Genomic DNA, 18,560 nt, shown 5'->3' with positions numbered 1-18,560 from the left:
CATTTAAGCAGGCTAGGGTAACCCCACTGCTAAAGAAACCCAACCTGGACCATACGCTACTTGAAAACTACAGACCAGTATCCCTGCTTCCATTCATGGCCAAGATTCTGGAGAAAGTAGTGTTCAATCAAGTCCTGGACTTTCTTACTCAAAACAATCTCATGGACAACAAGCAATCCGGCTTTAAGAAAGGCCACTCAACTGAGACTGCCCTGCTCTCGGTCGTGGAGGATCTCAGACTGGCTAAAGCAGACTCTAAATCATCAGTCCTCATTTTGCTGGACTTGTCAGCTGCTTTTGACACTGTCAACCACCAGATCCTGCTATCTACGCTTGAGTCACTGGGCGTTGCGGGCACTGTTATACAATGGTTTAGATCTTACCTCTCTGACAGGTCATTCAGGGTGTCTTGGAGGGGAGAGGTGTCCAACCTACAGCATCTAAACACTGGGGTACCTCAAGGCTCTGTTCTTGGGCCACTTCTCTTCTCCATCTACACATCATCTCTAGGACCAGTCATCCAGAGACATGGATTCTCCTACCACTGCTATGCTGATGACACCCAGCTATACCTCTCTTTTCATCCTGATGATCCCTCGGTTCCAGCTCGTATCTCAGCCTGCCTGTTGGATATTTCACACTGGATGAAAGATCATCATCTTCAGCTGAACCTCGCAAAAACGGAAATGCTTGTAGTTTCTGCCAACCCGACTCTACACCATAACTTTTCAATCCGGATGGATGGGGCAACCATTACTGCATCCAAAATGGTGAAAAGCCTTGGAGTAACGATTGATGACCAACTAAACTTCTCTGACCACATTTCTAGAACTGCTCGATCGTGCAGATTTGCACTCTATAACATCAGAAAGATCCGACCCTTCTTATCTGAACATGCAGCTCAACTCCTTGTTCAAGCTCTTGTTCTCTCCAAACTGGATTACTGCAACTCTCTACTAGCTGGGCTTCCAGCTAACTCTATCAAGCCTCTTCAACTGCTCCAGAATGCAGCAGCACGAGTTGTCTTCAATGAACCTAAACGAGCACATGTCACTCCGCTGCTAGTCCGTTTGCACTGGCTGCCAGTTGCTGCTCGCATCAAATTCAAAACTCTGATGTTTGCCTACAAAGTGACTTCTGGCCTAGCACCTTCTTATCTGCACTCACTTCTGCAGATCTATGTGCCCTCCAGAAACTTGCGTTCTGTGAATGAACGTCGCCTCGTGGTTCCATCCCAAAGAGGGAAAAAATCACTTTCGCGAACGCTCACGCTCAATCTGCCCAGTTGGTGGAATGAAATCCCTAACTGCATCAGAACAGCAGAGTCACTCGCTATTTTCAAGAAACGACTAAAAACTCAACTATTTAGTCTCCACTTCACTTCCTAAGCTGCAATTGCCTCTTTGAATATCACACTAATTGTACAAAAAAAAAAAAAAAAAAAAAAAAACTACTAACACTTCCCTTCTTAGACTTTACAGACCTGAAACTTGCCTTTAGTACTTATTCATTGTTGCTCTTGGTTGTGTAAATTGCTTCCTTGTCCTCAGTTGTAAGTCGCTTTGGATAAAAGCGTCTGCTAAATGACTAAATGTAAATGTAAATGTAAACCGCTGAATAGGGCCACGACTGTCCTGTCTGATGAAAGACGGCCAGTCTGTCACTCATCGTGCCCAACATGAAGACAGTCATCCATAAAAACCTCTCAGACAACTACACATAAGTTCAGGATTATCTTATAGAACTGCTGACTACTTGGAAATGTAGTGCAGCGGCGTTGCTTATTTAAAAAAAATATATGGTCATATTTGCTATAACTTTGCATGAACATATCAAGTTCAGGTGAAGAAAAAAAAAAGATGATCTCTTTTTTTCCAGATGTTACCGTGGTGACTCGTAATATCTGCGCTCCATTGATGGAGCCTTTTATAGTCACGACCGTGCACGTTGAACTCTGAATTAGTCAACTTAAAAGTTTATAGTTTCAGAATAGCTGATATGAGTTGGGTCAATCAAGTCTGAGTTTTCAGTCTCTTGGTAAGTCAACTCAGAGTTCAAGTTTAAACTCTGAGTTGGTTGAACCTCTTTACTGAAACAGGCCCCAGATCTATTTTCAGCCGTCAGGCACCCATATCAAATTATACTATAGTAATTTATAGTAACCACTATAGTGTTTTTGAACCATACAGACACTGACACCTAAATAGAGAGGTTGCACAATCAGCTAAATGTTGCTAGAATTGATTATGTATTACCAAAAATAATTGGAGGTCATGTCCATGCGTTGTGCGATAAGTCGATATATTGAATATTGTGACAGGCCAAGAGGGAACCTCACAAAATGCCCAAGAGCTTGTGCAGTCCATATCACTCATTTGATTGAATTCATCAGGACACATTTCACAGGAAATATGAACAGACCCACAACAAGCTGCCGATCTGCTCTCTCAAGCTGCCTGGCCCATATCTGGACTCAGTAGCAGCCCTGATAACACATACAGACTTACACAAACAGTTCAACACAGCACCATAATATTTTGGTTCATGGCAACCACAAAAAACAGAAAAAGAATTAAAGATTGATGGGGCAGAAATTGTTATGTGCGATTCCTTTCATGACTATAAATTAAAACAGCAGGCTCTTGTCTAACTCTGATGCTGTCTGAACATGTTCCCCCTGATGACAGAAATATTTCAACAAAAAAATAATAACCCCGAGCAAGAACGTCCATAAAGGACTGAAACTCCCAGCATCCAAAGCTTCAAGGGTATTCTCTTTAACTTTGACTGTCATTTCGCTTTTGTATAGACAATCTAATCAAGCGAAGGCAGAAACCAGTCTCTGATAAACGACACCCAAACCGGTGTCTCACCGTCTGGCTGCAGGATCTGGCCTGCAGCAGTAAAGCGTGCAAGCTAAGATATCGGGATAACAATGAGCACCATTATCTGCTTTTGAGAGTCTCATGCAGATCAATAGCGGGAAACTTTCAAATCCATAAATGATCTGATATGATTCAGGCCTGCAGCAAGAGCGATGGAGGAGTGTGGGATTGCTGGCACATCTGAGGGTGTTTGCACAATGCATTTTATCAAAGGTAAACAGCGCTGAGGTGCAGCGCTTTCTCAGGGATGCATTTACAGAAGACGCCCTGAACACACATCATATTTATTTCGGCATCCTGTGATAAAAATATCTGCGCAGTGAGGATTGTTGTCCTTTAGGCGACTGAAGAGAAAGTCTTGTTTTCCTGAGCAGGAAATCTGTGTGTGTCTTTTCTGAATTAGGACTCCATGACGACTATAAGACATAACGGTAAATCAATTGAAGAGCAAAACTTTCACACTGCAAAATTTAGAGCTTAAAAACAAACTGCAATCAGTAATTAAAAAGTCTCTGTATTTACATATTAATTAATTAATTAATTCGTTCGTTCATTTATTCATTCACTCATTCATTCGTCGTTCACTCATTCGGTCACTCGTTCAGTCATTCGTTCGTTCACTTATTTGTTCTTTCGTTCCATCGTTCGTTAGGTGTGTTTGACTTGAACCATGGCTGCAGCCGGTGATCAACAAGATTAGCCGAGCACATGCGGGGGCGGAGTTGAAAACGGAGCCGTCAAGCCTGACACTTCAGGGCTCAAAGTTGCGGCAGCCATGATGACCGATCACATGGTGTCATCGTCATTTTTTGAAAATAAATATATATTAATAACAACAAAAGATTTACAGAACAAATAAACCATTGCGAATAATAAGTAACGTTGAGTTAGTATTATAATTTATCATTTGCATGTGTTTGAGGCATAAGAAATTGTACCATTTGTAACTTATCAATTTTATTGAATTATTTTTATTTTTATCATTTAATTACTGTACTTGGATACTGTTAGACTTGGAAAACGATAAAAAAAACTGTTTATTTTAATTGTATTTATAGATTGTTTATTCGATGTTATGCAGACGCACTCTTATTGCAGAATCATCTCAATCAATCTAAAATGATCCATTATTTCCAAATAGGGATATTGAAGTAATCTGGTAAAATTGTTATCATATCACATAATAACAAAATAATCGCAATGTTAGATTTGTCCAATATTTGTAAGCCCACACTGTTATTTGTCTAGTCATTCATCTCTAGCAGCTAACGATTTAGAAGTCTTGCACATTGAAAAAAGGGTTTTGTATTGCAAAAATAAGGTGAGCACACAGCAGTAAACAGTGTACACTGAAGCTGATGTTACTGTACACCTGGTGGCTGAACATATTTTTATTAAACAAGCAAACAAGTGATGGGGGCTGTGTGGAGCTTTGTGAATGACAGCTGTTCAAATTCTGCGGAGTTTTCCATGGAATTCCGTGAGGACAGAATCTACACAGCCAGTCTATAAATAATCTGTAGCTGTTTTTGATGGGCACACAAAATTGCACCAACAACTTTAAACTGGGGTTGCCCGTATAATCATCACTGAGCAATGTGTTTGAACACGCACTACATGCCAGGTCACGTCCTCCCGCACACCCTTAAAGTACTGTGTAAAATAACCATTTGTGAATGGAAAAGGTCTGCAAAGTTTTCAATCCAAACAGAGTTGCAGTATCACAATAAAAAGAGCTGATTTTGAAACATCAGAAATAAGCAGCTCCACTCTTACTTTCTGCACTAATAGATTTGTAACACATTTGCACATCGCCAGCCTTTGGTGACCAATGGCTCCCTGTTAGCAACGTCTTTAAGTGCATTTACATTACTGTATATTCGTTTTAAAATGTTGTTTTAGGACGAAAACACTCCTCGTTTAGACTGCTGCTTTTACTGTGTTTCAGAAATCTCACTATACACCCTAAAACACATGATACTTGACCATTCACGCTCACTGGGCATCCGCATATTTTGCCAGCATTACAGTAATGGTTATATGACAGTGGCTTGACGAATCAGGGAACGATATGCATGCAATAGTCCAGAAGATCGCTCAGAGAGCACTTGTGTGATCAGTTTCTGTTTTGCCACATCAGCAAGTTATGGCTACTTCACTTGTAAATAGCCATTGTCTATTTTCAAAAGCCTGTGCCCATCTGCACTGAACACCAGCATTTCTAAACTAAACTGGGGTCTTCAGCATTTTCAAAGGCCCCATCAAATAAAATAAAGTTGTTGTTTTTTTAGATGATAATATTAGTATTGTTAGTTTTCAGTTTTCCGTCTAATTTGATCAACGGTTTTATCCACAACACCTCATACTTCAGTTTTTCATCAAATCAGGACCAATCAAATGCTCTTCAGTATTTGACATGGCCACGCCCCATATTCAGAGTGGTGATAACAAAACGCTATTGGCTGTTTTTTAAAAAGAAAAGAGCTACTCTATGTCCCACCCTCTCTTCATGTTTTTGTTTGAGATTACGTCAAACATTGACACACAGAAGCAGAAGCTCAATCAACGGTTTTACCCAGAACACCTCATACTTCAGTTTCTCATCACATCATGACCAATCAAATGCTCTTCAGTATTTGACATGCCCCACCCCCTGTTCAGAGTGGCGATAAAACAAAACGCTATTGGATTTTTTTGAAAGGGGAGGAACTACACTATGTCCCACCCTTTAATCATGTTTTAGTTAAGATCACATCTAACATTGAATAAAAATGCACGTTTTAAAGCACGTCACAGGACATTTTAAAATGCCGTTTTCACATGACATACATGCTGGAGCCAGGGGTAAATGTAACAAAACCTTTCAAATTAAACTGCACTGGTATAAACGCCACCGAAATCTTAAACACGCAGAATCAAACTCTCAGAACGAGTATTGAAAGTTTTTTTAAAGGGTCTATTTCCAACTAACTACAAGCAAATGTTAGCATGAAATGGACTAAAATTTAATAAAAACTGGTACCAAAGTCAGCACTTTTTAAGTCTTATATCTCCTGAAGTTTAACAGACACCCATCATCCATGACAAGATCTGAAACGGGACCTGACTCTCAAAACACATGAAATCAAATTAGTTCCGAACTATCGGGTATAGAATTAAATTTTTTTTTTTTTAAAAAGGGTCTATTTTTTTATTTATTTATTTATTTTTTTTTGCTCTCCCACTCTTTCCCTCGTCACAGGTCTTGCCCTATTTACAATCGGAGACATCCTTGGGGATTGGCTGGAGTGATGCAGGGCCGTGGAACAGTCGGAGTGAGCACGGAGGCAGTTGCATGGTGTGTTGTTGTTGAAAACTCTAATTGTTTGCAATACTTGCTGTGGAGTATGTTTTGCTGTGTTGTATATGTAAATTTGGTTTCTTGTTAATATCCCTCCAGCTTTCTGCCTTCCTGTAAGTTTTGTTTTGGCTTTGTTTATTGTCACTGTAAAAATATTGTATACACATAGTTTGAAGGAGTAGGGGTTGGATTCAGCACTTTTCTTTATTGTAAATATGTTTTCTTGTTTTTTAATAAGGTAGGAAGTGAGGTGTAGGTAGTTTTATTGTGGCCGTTTAGGTAGAGTGTACTTTTTTGTTTATTTTTTGTGGGTCCTCTGAGGTATAGGCTTCAACTTTTGGGTGTTTAAAGAAAAAAAAAGACAAATAAACAAACCTGACTAAGGTTTTTTAAAAGTTATTTTATTTGTTGAGTTCTTTATTTTGTTTATTAAATTATATTATATTATAACTTATTATATTATATTATATTATATTATATTATATTATATTATATTATTTATTTATTTAAGGACAAGTGTTACATCCTTGACCCTAGACCAGGGTCATAACAAATAATAAAAAGTCAACCTCTTTACGCAAACAGATACATCATTTGCGTGTTCATGTGAAGCATGGCCACCTACAGCTGACAGACAGTGACACCAGGTAAACTCTGCGTCAACCTAAAAGACTTCATTCTAAAAAACCAACATGACCTTTTATCCAAGAAAAGAAAGATTGTTTTTGAAAGGGTTTCTGCCAAAAATGCAGAATTAAAACTTTTCTAAATCCTGAATCAATATCGGAATTACTTTTGCACCCTGGAGGGAAATGAGGTTATGCAGTTCAAAACTACGATCACAAGGGTGACCCTATGGCTGAAGTATTAATTTTAGATATATACGTTTCAAAACTGGTATGTTTAGTCACAAAGCTTATGTAGATGAATGGTTTTATATGCATAGAGGTGTTTTTCAGCCACAAAAAATGTCCAGCGAAAGATAATAGTCGGTTAAAAAGACCTAAGCATTCATTTAGTTGCTTTCGAAGTTTTTACAAACACCCATCATCCATGATATGATCTGACTAGTTGTACAGCCCTTTTTAAATTTATCCATTCAAAAATTTGCCAAACTCTGTTTTTATGACTGTGAATCTCAAATCACCACATACATAGACCACTAGATCTTTTATTCAATTTTTATTTGTAATGTTTTAGTCATAAAATTGTTTTTGTTATTTCGAAAACATTACATTTGTTAATCAAGAGGACAACACTGATGTTTGGTCAAGATATTCAACCTCTTTTTGTAATTTACTGAAAGATTCAGCGATTATCGCACCATGAAAATTTGATACTGTCACACACACCCTTGCACTGTACCTGACAGGGTAAACAGCAGCTGGATGCGCACAGTATGCTGTACATGAACAACAGAGGTGTTAGAGTTTGGATGAGTGTACATGTGATTAATCCCATTTCCATCAGCATACTTCTCATATTGCCGTTGAGACAGGTGGGCTAACAGACAGCACTTAACAGGGCATCAATATCGCCCACTCTCACACTACAGCACGCTGCCAAAGAGACAGCTAAAAGTGCCCCATAGAGCACTTAAAACATTACCTAATACATAGATCACCCTTTCCATCTTACATCTTTTATTAAATTACTCATAAGGTAAACCCTGCACTTTATATTCAATCACACTACCATGCATGTATAACATTCATTATAAAAGACACTGGAACAGATGCTCTTAACTCTGTCGTGTGGTATTTAATAGACACTTGCTAACTTTTGGTGCAGGGTTATTTCAATTCAGCAAATACAAACAACAGGGCATATACAAGAATTAGAGAATGAAATTCATTACTTCAATACCTTTTAAGACTATTTACATACATCTGAAGACCTCATCACTGACATTTTAACTTACAGTATATTATATACACTAAATACTGATTGTAAGAAACTAATCCTAAAACTAAAACATCATTCATATACTGAATAAAAATGCAATTCCAGCAGGTAGTATTATTATAAATATACCATATTAAAAAGGAATATTTATTTGCGTCAAAATGATTAGTGTTCCAACAAATACAGGCCAGGATTTTAGCTGGATTAGCTTGTCAGATGGTCATCATAACCAGGAATGGGCAAAAATACACTGAAATGCATTTTAAAATAAAAATCGCTTAATTTTGTGTACCGACCACAAGTTTATTAAAATAAAATACTGTACTTGAAAATACTACTAAATACTTTTACAAGGGAGCATGAAATTGCTTCGCAAACCTTCTATTGACAGGCCTATTGGATCAATCCCTTCACCATTAAACTGACTTTGTGAAGTACACAATGATTAACAGCAACAGCGTGTCTCCTAGCTGGTTTAAGTCAGCTACTCATTCACCTCTACTGTACATGAATACGTATTCATAAACTTTTGTTTTTCCTTTGACTTTAGTATAAATTGTACAAATTTCATACAGAAAGACCTGTCTTGAAAATGATCTCTGAATGAACTGTAAAAAAAAAAAAAAATCATAAATAAATAAATAAAAATATAATAATAATAATAATAATTCACTGTAAAAACCATCTAAAGCAGATAATGAGTTGGAACATAGTATAGTAGATCTCGCTACAATTGCCACCATCTCTCAACAGTCTCATACTTTGAAAGAGTGATATACTGAATGAGGAGGTTATTTAGAATTTGTTTTTTGACTTAGTCCCTTATATATGAGGGTTGCCACCGTATGTAAATCCTGCTGCTGCAGTGTAAGGGGAGTCTGGAGTTTTTGTATAGACTGGAGTATTATTAAATGTTTGTGTTTTTCATGTAATCTCATATATTGCATTGTGTCACTTTAACATCTTTCCTCTTCATTAACTGTTAAGAGCATCTGCAGATCAGCTACTGGCATTTGAAACAGCCAATGACGTATTGTAGGAATGGCCACTTACTTATTTGTTTGTTGTTTGTCTTACTTTCTTAGCATCTACTACAATCCATCCAAGAATACTATTATTTGTGAAAAAAATTTGAGAAAAGCATCAATTTGAGGCAGCATTTTTACGAAGCCATCATGTGGACTTCATACAAAGTATTTTACAGTGTTTTACAAATACAAAATACAAGACACTAAATTATTTTGATACAAACTATTCACCAATTTTCATAAATTCAATCAAATACAAACTACAAAATACTATTTTGTATTTGAAATACTTTACATGTATCAGAAATACTGTCCATCCCTGATCATAAACCCCACTTTTTGATGTTCCAAAAATATTCTCAAGATTTAGAAAAGAAAAAAAAATACTTTTATATCTTTTGCAACTTACATTACATCTAATATCATTACAAAAAAAAAAAAAAAAAGGAATCTGTTTAAGTTTCAAAATTAAAAACTGGAGCCTACTGTCATTTAGGCAGATAGCAAACTGTTCAGAAATATAACAAACCTCTGTCAGAATTTGGCCAATTGACTTCACAATTTCTAAAATACAAATAAAAATAAAGTGCATTTGAAAATTCATGGATAACAACAATAGCTAAAATAGTATTAAAATCAAGTTTAATACAGTCCACTTTTGATGTTTCACACCTTGTCGTTGCTCATTTTTGGTTACAGGAATAAGGGCCAAGATTTAGAGTAACTTGTAAAATGTTTTCTCTATTAAAAACAATACAGTGGCGAAAGATGACTTCACCTACATCAGACCGTGTGTTTTTTTGCACAGCTGGATGTTGGACTCGTAAAAAAAAAAATCTCTGTTAGCACTGGACAAAACTGATTAGCTGAAGTCACACTGAAGCAACAGCCAACAGAGGATTCTGCTTGATCTTAAAGCCCATTTAAAGCTCATTTTAAATACCTTGCTTGAACAAGCAAAAAAATATGTATTTATATTTTTTGTAATGCAGTGAGGTGTGGGTCTTCTAAACCACCCGAACCCCCCCTGAAATAAAAGGTCTGAGCATGCTTCACAATAACTTCTGTAAAGCATAAAATAGTTGAGAAAAAACCCAGAAAAACTGCAAAACTATCATTTAGTCTAGTCATCTGGATACTTTTAAGATGTACCATTTTTAAGGTAAAGCCTGTTTTAGAAGCTTGAAAGCCTCTGTTTTTGACTCTCCTACATAATAGGATACATTCACGGTCAAAAACTAATGACTATCAAATTTACAAAGGACTAGAAACCTAGAACTTTCGGATCACCAGAAGGAAGCCTTTAAAGCAGAGATGCCCAAAGTAGAGCCTGCGGGTCAAAGTTGGCCCATGGTAACCTTTGTTGTTCCACCATCACATTTAAATGGCAGGGAGAATGATGGGAAGGTGGGTTGGTGCGTCTCCCTTTGACAGAGATAGCCATTTTTAAATTTAACGTAACCTTTTGTTTCTTTGTTTTTATTGCCGAGCTACAAAAAAAAAAAAGCCAACTGAAATTAAATGATTTAATAAAATACTGTAAACGAATTAGACTTCTAAAATGTAAATACAATCACTTGACAGCACAAGAAATCCGCAAGCAACTCAAGTTAAAGGCAGGAGCAGTTTGACTAGTGTATTCAGCATTGAACTCCATTGTGTTATGAATGGGATTGTTTGTTTTACTGTAGTAAGTTCATTATAAAATCTTTAAAATGATTCTGCATTAGTCAATATGATTTAAAGTAACGTTTTTCTAGTTATTGTTAAATATTATAGAGTAAAGTAGGAAATTAGCCAAGGCAAATTTATTATACATACGGTCAGGTATATATTCGGCCCACAGCCCTCAATCAAGTTTACTTTTTGCTCTTTATAGGACAAAGTTTGGGCACCCCTGCTTTAAACATTCTACAGTCACTGCTTAACATGAAACCACACACCTGCTAAATGCATTCACAAGTCGACTTCAAATTGTTCAGACTACACTGACATTTAAAACATACGCAAAACTCAAGCAAACATATGCAGGAGCTCTGTGGCGGTAATGGAGCCTGACATGCATGCATGCCCTGACTAGTACAAGAGAAACAAGAATAGAGAAACAAGAGAGAGAGAGAGAAAATAGAGAGCACTAAAGAGTCACTGTGTTGTAAATCCAGGCTTTCGAAATCATGTCAAAACCAGCTTGCAAAGTGTTTACGACCTCAAACTTTTCCCCGTCCAATCAGAGCACGTCTTTAATGATCAGTTGGCTTTTCTCCTCCTATTCAAACTTTAACAGGAGCATGATGATGATGTACAGTCTGTGTTGTGCTTTTAACCACACTCCTCATATCTATATTTAATGGAGCTGAGCCCATATTTAAAATGCGCAACACCAAGAAGGGAACCGGATCCCATTGAGGAGCGTCTTTTCTCATTGTGGAACTCAAGACGCGCTACTGTGACATCATCATGCCTTTGTCAGATGCAGCTCAGCGTGCAGTCGCCACTCATTACTGTATTTCAGCAACACTCAATGAGCACACATGATACAGAGACCTGAACACAGAGCTCAAGTGTGAGGCTAATGGAAAACATCAGAAATAGACATCTTTTGTTGTCATTAATGAGATGAGACAACTCGTCGGCCACTTTATTAGGTACACCTTACTAGCACTAGGTTGGACCCCGTTTTGCCTTCAGAACTGCCTTGATTCTTTGTGGCATAGATTCAACAAGTTACTGAAAATAATCCTCAGAGATTTTAATTCATATTGACATGTTAGCACCACGCAGTTACTGCAGATTTGTCTGCTGCACTTCCATGATGTGAATCTCCTGTTCCATCACATCCCAAAGGTGCTCTATTGAATTGAGCTCTGGTGACTGTGGAGGCCATTTGAGTACAGTGAACTCATTGTCATGTTCAAGAAACCAGTCTAAGATGTTTTGCGCTTTATGACTTGGCGCAACAAGGCATTAGCACCCACAAAACTGCCGCTCACTGAATAATTTCTCTGGTTGTCTCTGGTTGAAAATCCCAGTAAACCAGCCCGTCTGGCACAAATAACCATGCCCCGATCAAAGTCACTTAAATCACCTTTCTTCCCCATTCTGCTGCTCGGTTTGAACTGCAGGTGATCGTCTTGACCATGTCTACATGCTTAAATGCTGCCATGTGATTGGCTGATAAGAAATTTACATAAATGAGCAGTTAGACAGGTGTACCTAATAAAGTGGCCAGTGAGTGTCCCGACACTTACTATTACAAGAAAATATGATACAAACAATGCTAGATCTTTACTTGAAATCAATGGTCAGTAGTTCACTATCTGTAGGTGTTTCTCAGGAAATGTATGTACTGGTACAATGTGTGCCTTTAAAGTGGTTTTGAATAAAATTGTCTGCTAGCCACATAAAATGTAAATGTAAAGTGAATAGTTTAGGTATGCAAAAGTTTGAGACGTTTTGTTTTTTTCTGTCTTTCATTGAAACAACAGACACTCAGTTGGATATTTTGTTATCAAAGTGCAATGATATGCATGAATTTTAGTATTAATTGTGGACCACTGCATGGGGTCAAAGGGAGTTTCAAAAAACAAAATAACATAATGCAGCTTTATGTATGATTTTTTCCCCCATTCCGGTGGATTATAAAGTGTCCTTTTTTTTTTTTTGCTGAAAAAAAACAATGATTATCATGCATTTAAACCATGATTTAAAAGAAGACCAGTAAAACAACAATGTTGAGCAGTTCGTTTCACGTTATTTACAGCACAGACTCGCAAAAATAAAAACCTCTTTAAAATCTTTCAAACCACTAGGTTTTAGCAATTCATCAGCAAAAAGATTAAAAATAAAAAATAAAGAATATATATATATATATATATATATATATATAGTTATTTTATAAATTTTAAGTCAGAGTATTAGTTAGGGTTAGATATTCAGTTTAATTTTACATGGGAGCAATTCCAGCATTATAGATGTGACATTTGCAGTAAAAACTTAAGCAAGTAAGAGTGTATCTGTAAACATCCTAGTGAAACGTCTGTTTATATTTTCCACAACTACTAACCACAAAGTTAAGAGTTCAGAAAAATATCAATCTGTAAACGTTTTTTATATTTTAAATCAGGAAAATAAACATCTGCTATGGATGTGACCAAAGAAGTTTGCGAGTTTACAGTCATGCCCGTACTCAGGGGGTTTCAGGTGGTTCAAAACACCCACCCCTCACTGACAAAGGTCAAGAATTGTAAAAATAACCCATTGAAAAAGTCTCTAAGACCAAGCAGAATGCTGTGTGCTGTTGAATGTGCTGGCCAGTTTGTTTGCCTAATAGACCCTTTTCACATTCCTGGGTTTCTCAGTAGTGGAAGTTGTCAAGAGTTGGGAAAACTTATAGCACAGTGAATGGGAGAATACAACAAATCATTTGAAACTGATGACGGCAGCCAGAGGAGAGAATAACATCAAATTTACTGTCCTGTCCTATAGACGCTGTATTAAAAAGGCCTCGCATTTTATGTAATTTGGCAAAAAGATGATGTGATGCATTCATAAATGCATATAAACATTCATAGTGTTTTTTTTTTAAATCTAAATATTAAAAGCTTTCAAGGATTAACATAACAGGTTTGTGAAAAGGGTTCATAAATGACAATAGGCTAGTTTTTTTTATTTCAAATTTGAACAGATTTTTTTCTGGTAATACATTTGTATTTGAAAAATAATTATTGTCATCCTTTATCCTTCTAAATCTTCAGGAAATGTTTTTGGTACATCAAAAGTGTGGTTAAGATGATCATCGCACTTGGCACTTGTGTGACTTTGGTAAATAAAATATAATCATTTGAAAACAACAGCAGATGTGGCAAGGTTGACATTTGCATGGAATTGTTCATAAATATGTCCCTACGCTGAATGGAGACCAATAATTGACCCATATTTTCATATTTGAAACAATACAAGTAGACACTATTTACTATGTTTACAACAAAAATCGCTTTTACTACACTTGATGACATGGACATCATATTTTTGACTTAAATCCATACAAAAGTATCAAAACAAATCGTGCCACAAGACTAGCTAAAAAGCACAGATAGAAAAATAAAATACACCATTAAGCCTTCATTCTCACTGTCCACCTCCATCAGACTCTTGTGAAGGAATCTCACATAAATAGCTACTTTGTCTTGGCACAGCTTCAAAGGAGAAAGCCTGCTGATCCCACATTGAGGTGAACGGCAAAACCAAGATAAACAAAATTCCCTTGTCCGTCATCACTCGATTTTAATCAAAAGTAGGCAAAAAAGGAAAGAAAACTGCAGTAGTTTGGAGAAGAACGTAATGGCAGAGCAATTTCCCCCCTGCGTAATGAATTATCAAGCAGTTTTCTGACTTGAGACATTTTCTGAACACATACCAATTAGACCAAAAATTAGGGCCGGGCGATAAATGTTAACGAAGATTATCACAATATATTTCTCCCAAGATTAAAGAATTTGAAATACTGTTTATGCATTACCTGTTTGTTTGTGCAAACTGCATCCAAGAGCAGCAGCACAGTTGAACATTTTCTTTACATGCAAACCTGGTGACATATCAATCTCATGTAGAAGAAGTTAAAATGTGGCCATTAGACTATAAGCACAGCTACTGTTTTTCCCCTACCGATAAACTTCCAGTGAAAGGTTAATATGACTATATTCAATAGTCAAACGTAGTGCTGGGTTGATAAACTATATTATATTAAATCGCTATAAATATGTGAATAACAATGATAATCTCTGGACTTTTTTACTCTATATTGATCCAAAAGCCAATCACAGAAGAAATGTGCAGCAATGGGATTCTAGTAATGTCTTGACATTAGAAATGTACCAAATTTTCAGCCACCAAAAGATAGTCGGACGAAAATATGTTATGCCACTTTATCGACCCTGTAATTTTTGTGGCTTCAGTCATTGTTGTAGTACTCTTTCAAATCTGGAAGCACTAACAACTTGTATAGAAATACATAGCGTTATCATTCAATATGGAAAATAATTATCGAGATTGCATTTTTTCCATTCTAGCACAAAAGCCATCAGTAACAGCAGGCTAGAGCAAAAACTCAATTGAAAATACATTTTCACAACATGTATACATGTGGAACAATGGAATTTAACACAGTGCTTCTTCTACATAATAAGACCCACTTTATATTGAATAAAAAATTGGTGATATTCACTGCCTGATTGAAAAAGGAAACAGACCATAAACACGGCGATTTTGTAACTGCATACAGCTCACCTGAATCACTTTAACTGGGTTACGGAAAATTAAAAGTCCTTCTGCATATACCCTATTCATATGACAAATTTAGCACAAATGTCTCTAACTTAGTTTATATCCGGATGAGCTAGCACTGAGAATCACAGTAGTGAACGATCCTCTTATTTAATTGATTTACTGTAAGACCATAAAATAAGAAATGGTATTGAGGCAGAATTGAGACCCTGAATCATATTCTTAATTTAGACATGTATTAAACCAATTAAAGGGTCAATGGAACAGTAAATGATTTTTAGTACTTGCATTAATGTATTTAAAAAGCACTGGATTTTACACAATCGATTTGTGTTGGAAAAACATGGAGGAATTAAGTTAACTTCTTAGTTTTTACAAACTTAAGTGGACTGAACATAAAACAATGGAGTTGTCCCACCATAAAACAATAATTGTGTAGGTTCAGCTCATTTTAAACAAGTAGGTTAAACAAAGAACAAACCTCATTTTTCGAGTGTGTATTCAGGCTAATGGGTTACAACTATATTAGAAATATAATATATTGGAAATATAGTAAAACAAAATTTAAAATACAGATGTTATTGTTGTACACAATGTACTTCCTGTCCTCAAAGTCAGAGAACTAAAACCTGTTTTAATACAAGTTCTGTAATTATTTATCATTAGATACAGTGTAACTCAGATTTAGGTCTTCCTTCAATTTAACTCAATTTAATTCAGGTTTATTTGTACAGTGCTTTTTACAATATTTATTGTTTCAAAGCAGCTTTATAAAAGGTGCACATCATTTAACTGCAATCAAATGAAGTTAAAGTTACAGTTGAATACAAGTTATTATACACAGACATCATTAACCTGCAATTTAATTGTGATGTCTGCGTGTACATGTTTAATGAAGTGTATTTGTGTCTTATGTTCCGACAAAACAAGAGCAGTTCAGATTAAATGAACTGTAATTATAAGTCTGCCTTTAAACTTGACAGAAATTGAGATTTGACTTATAATCATTGATGCTGATTGATTTTTATTGTAGTAATGATTTTGGCCTATCGCCCAGCCCTACACACCAATTATAAGAGAGCAGACAGAAACATTTCTCAAAAGCCCCGGCAATAGAAACAGACTGCAAAGAATAAAAACAGCACCTGAAGGATCTGTCAGGACAGGCACAGACACCGCAAGATTGCTCAATAGTATTGTTGTAGGCTATTTATTTAAAAAGTGGCTTTTTCAGTCTTTTAGACACCACTGAGTCTGACTCCTATATGGGACCCCCCATCCTACAATTTTAAAAGGATATACATCTAGTTAATAGTGCAAAGACCCAGATTTCATGTTGTAAAATTTAGTCAAAAATGTTTTTAAGTTCTATTAGTACAATTTTTTTGTCAATTTACTTGAATAACAACAACTATTAAAAAAAAATTATATATATATATATATATATATATATATATATATATATATATATATATATATATATATATATATATATATATATATATATATATGAATAGTTGAGATGCAAAAAGCTGAGACTTTTGAAGGCTCAAAATGAAGACTTTTCTCCACCTCCTTTCTTTATGTTAAGATATTTCACTTTAAAGACCAGGAAAATTACTTATTCTTTGCCTTAAAAGAGATATTACTGAACTTACACCCAGGAGCATGATTAAAATGCTCATTTTAAAGAAAAATGTCAGACGTTTTAGAGGTTTCTGCATCTAAAGTCTTCCTATCTAATTTTATTTTTTACCTGGACTATTAACTGAGGCCGTTCACCATTATAAACGCCTTCTTTACATCTTCCATAACCCTCGCAACTACAAGCGCAAACAAATAGCAGCTACCACACATTTGCATATATATTGACCTCATCAGCGGTGACATTCTAGCGGCAGTAACCAGCAGGAAGTCATTACCATATCTGGTACCCGGTCAGTAAATTGGGTGACAGAGTGAACTATTGAAGAATAACTAATTAGGTCTCTTCTCTTGGTCTCACATGCACACAAACACGGGAGTAGAGTTTCCAGCACACCTGCGCTCCTTGTCAACGGGTATCCACTTTCACACCAACACAGACCTACTGTCCTTACACGGGTCACGACCCCTGCCTGCACGACTGTTGTTATCATTGGACTTTTGCAAAGAGCTTCAGAAATTACTGGTCTGTGCAATCAATCATTCTGGGAGTGTAAAACGCATCTTCAATTTACAAAGAACAAGACCGGAGGACACATCATGACAGAACAATCGTAAAGATGGCTGCAAGTGAAAAAATGGTGGGCCGTCTAAATAAGTGTCACTTGATAAGTGCATTATTTATAATATGAGAGCTGTTATGCTCATTTTATTAGGCAGTCACATACAGTACATGTTTGGCATGTGTTTAGGTCATTTGAGAGATGGTTGGCACAAAAATGAGTTTCCTGTTAATTTATTTACCTTCAGATCATCCAAGAGGTACACAGGTGACTTTTTCTTTAGTATAACATTAAAGGGGTGGTCCACATTCATGGTCATTTCTTCAAAACTCCTGCCAGGAAGTTCAGTATATCTTGTAAGAGCTTGATTAGCTGGTTCAGGTATGTTTGATTAGGGTTGGAGCTAAACTCTCCAGGACAGCGGTCCTCTAGGACAGAGTTCAAACACCCCTGTCTTACATGTGAGCTGATGATGTTTGTATAATTGACACACACACACACACACACACACACACACACACACACACACACACGTGCGCGCGCAAAAAGTCATCTATATTCTCTTTAACAATTTCTGATGGCCTAAAGTAGGGCTGCACAACATATCGTTTCAGCATCGTTATCGCAATGTGTGAATATGCAAGTCACATCGCAGAATCTGCAGTTTTGAGTTTAATTATTATAATAATTATTATTATAATTAACCAGAAATTACTTTAATAGCAATAAAGTTTAACCTATTATAATGAACAAATTTATTTATTTTTTAGGCATGTGACTATAACATTTCCAGCTAATGAAAACTATTTGTGCACAAGAAGTTGTGTGTAGAAAATGTGTAGCTTTAACAAAGAGGAATTGTATACGGTCACGGTGTTATTTTACATTTGAACTCGATACTGTTAGAATATCC

General features: G+C 36.3%; 1 protein-coding gene across 2 annotated transcripts in view; it reads right to left on the bottom strand.

Annotated features, from left to right (window-relative positions):
• The window catches only part of tesk1b (testis associated actin remodelling kinase 1b), a 43,002-nt gene that overhangs the window by 23,334 nt on the left and 1,108 nt on the right, over positions 1-18,560 (bottom strand). Inside the window, exon 1 of one of the 2 annotated variants that reach the window (XM_073908391.1) lies at positions 1,612-6,510. The exons of the other annotated variant lie outside the window; for it this stretch is intronic. The gene's annotated coding sequence lies outside the window, so the exon portion shown is untranslated. Of the gene's footprint in view, positions 1-1,611; positions 6,511-18,560 lie in introns of those variants that run through there. 2 annotated transcript variants of the gene reach the window in all.

Source organism: Danio rerio, chromosome 7 (assembly GCF_049306965.1).
Source record: "Danio rerio strain Tuebingen ecotype United States chromosome 7, GRCz12tu, whole genome shotgun sequence".
Classification (NCBI taxonomy): domain Eukaryota; kingdom Metazoa; phylum Chordata; class Actinopteri; order Cypriniformes; family Danionidae; genus Danio; species Danio rerio.
The sequence above is the reverse complement of the archived record's forward strand: the minus strand, read 5'-3'. Positions and strand labels throughout refer to the sequence as shown.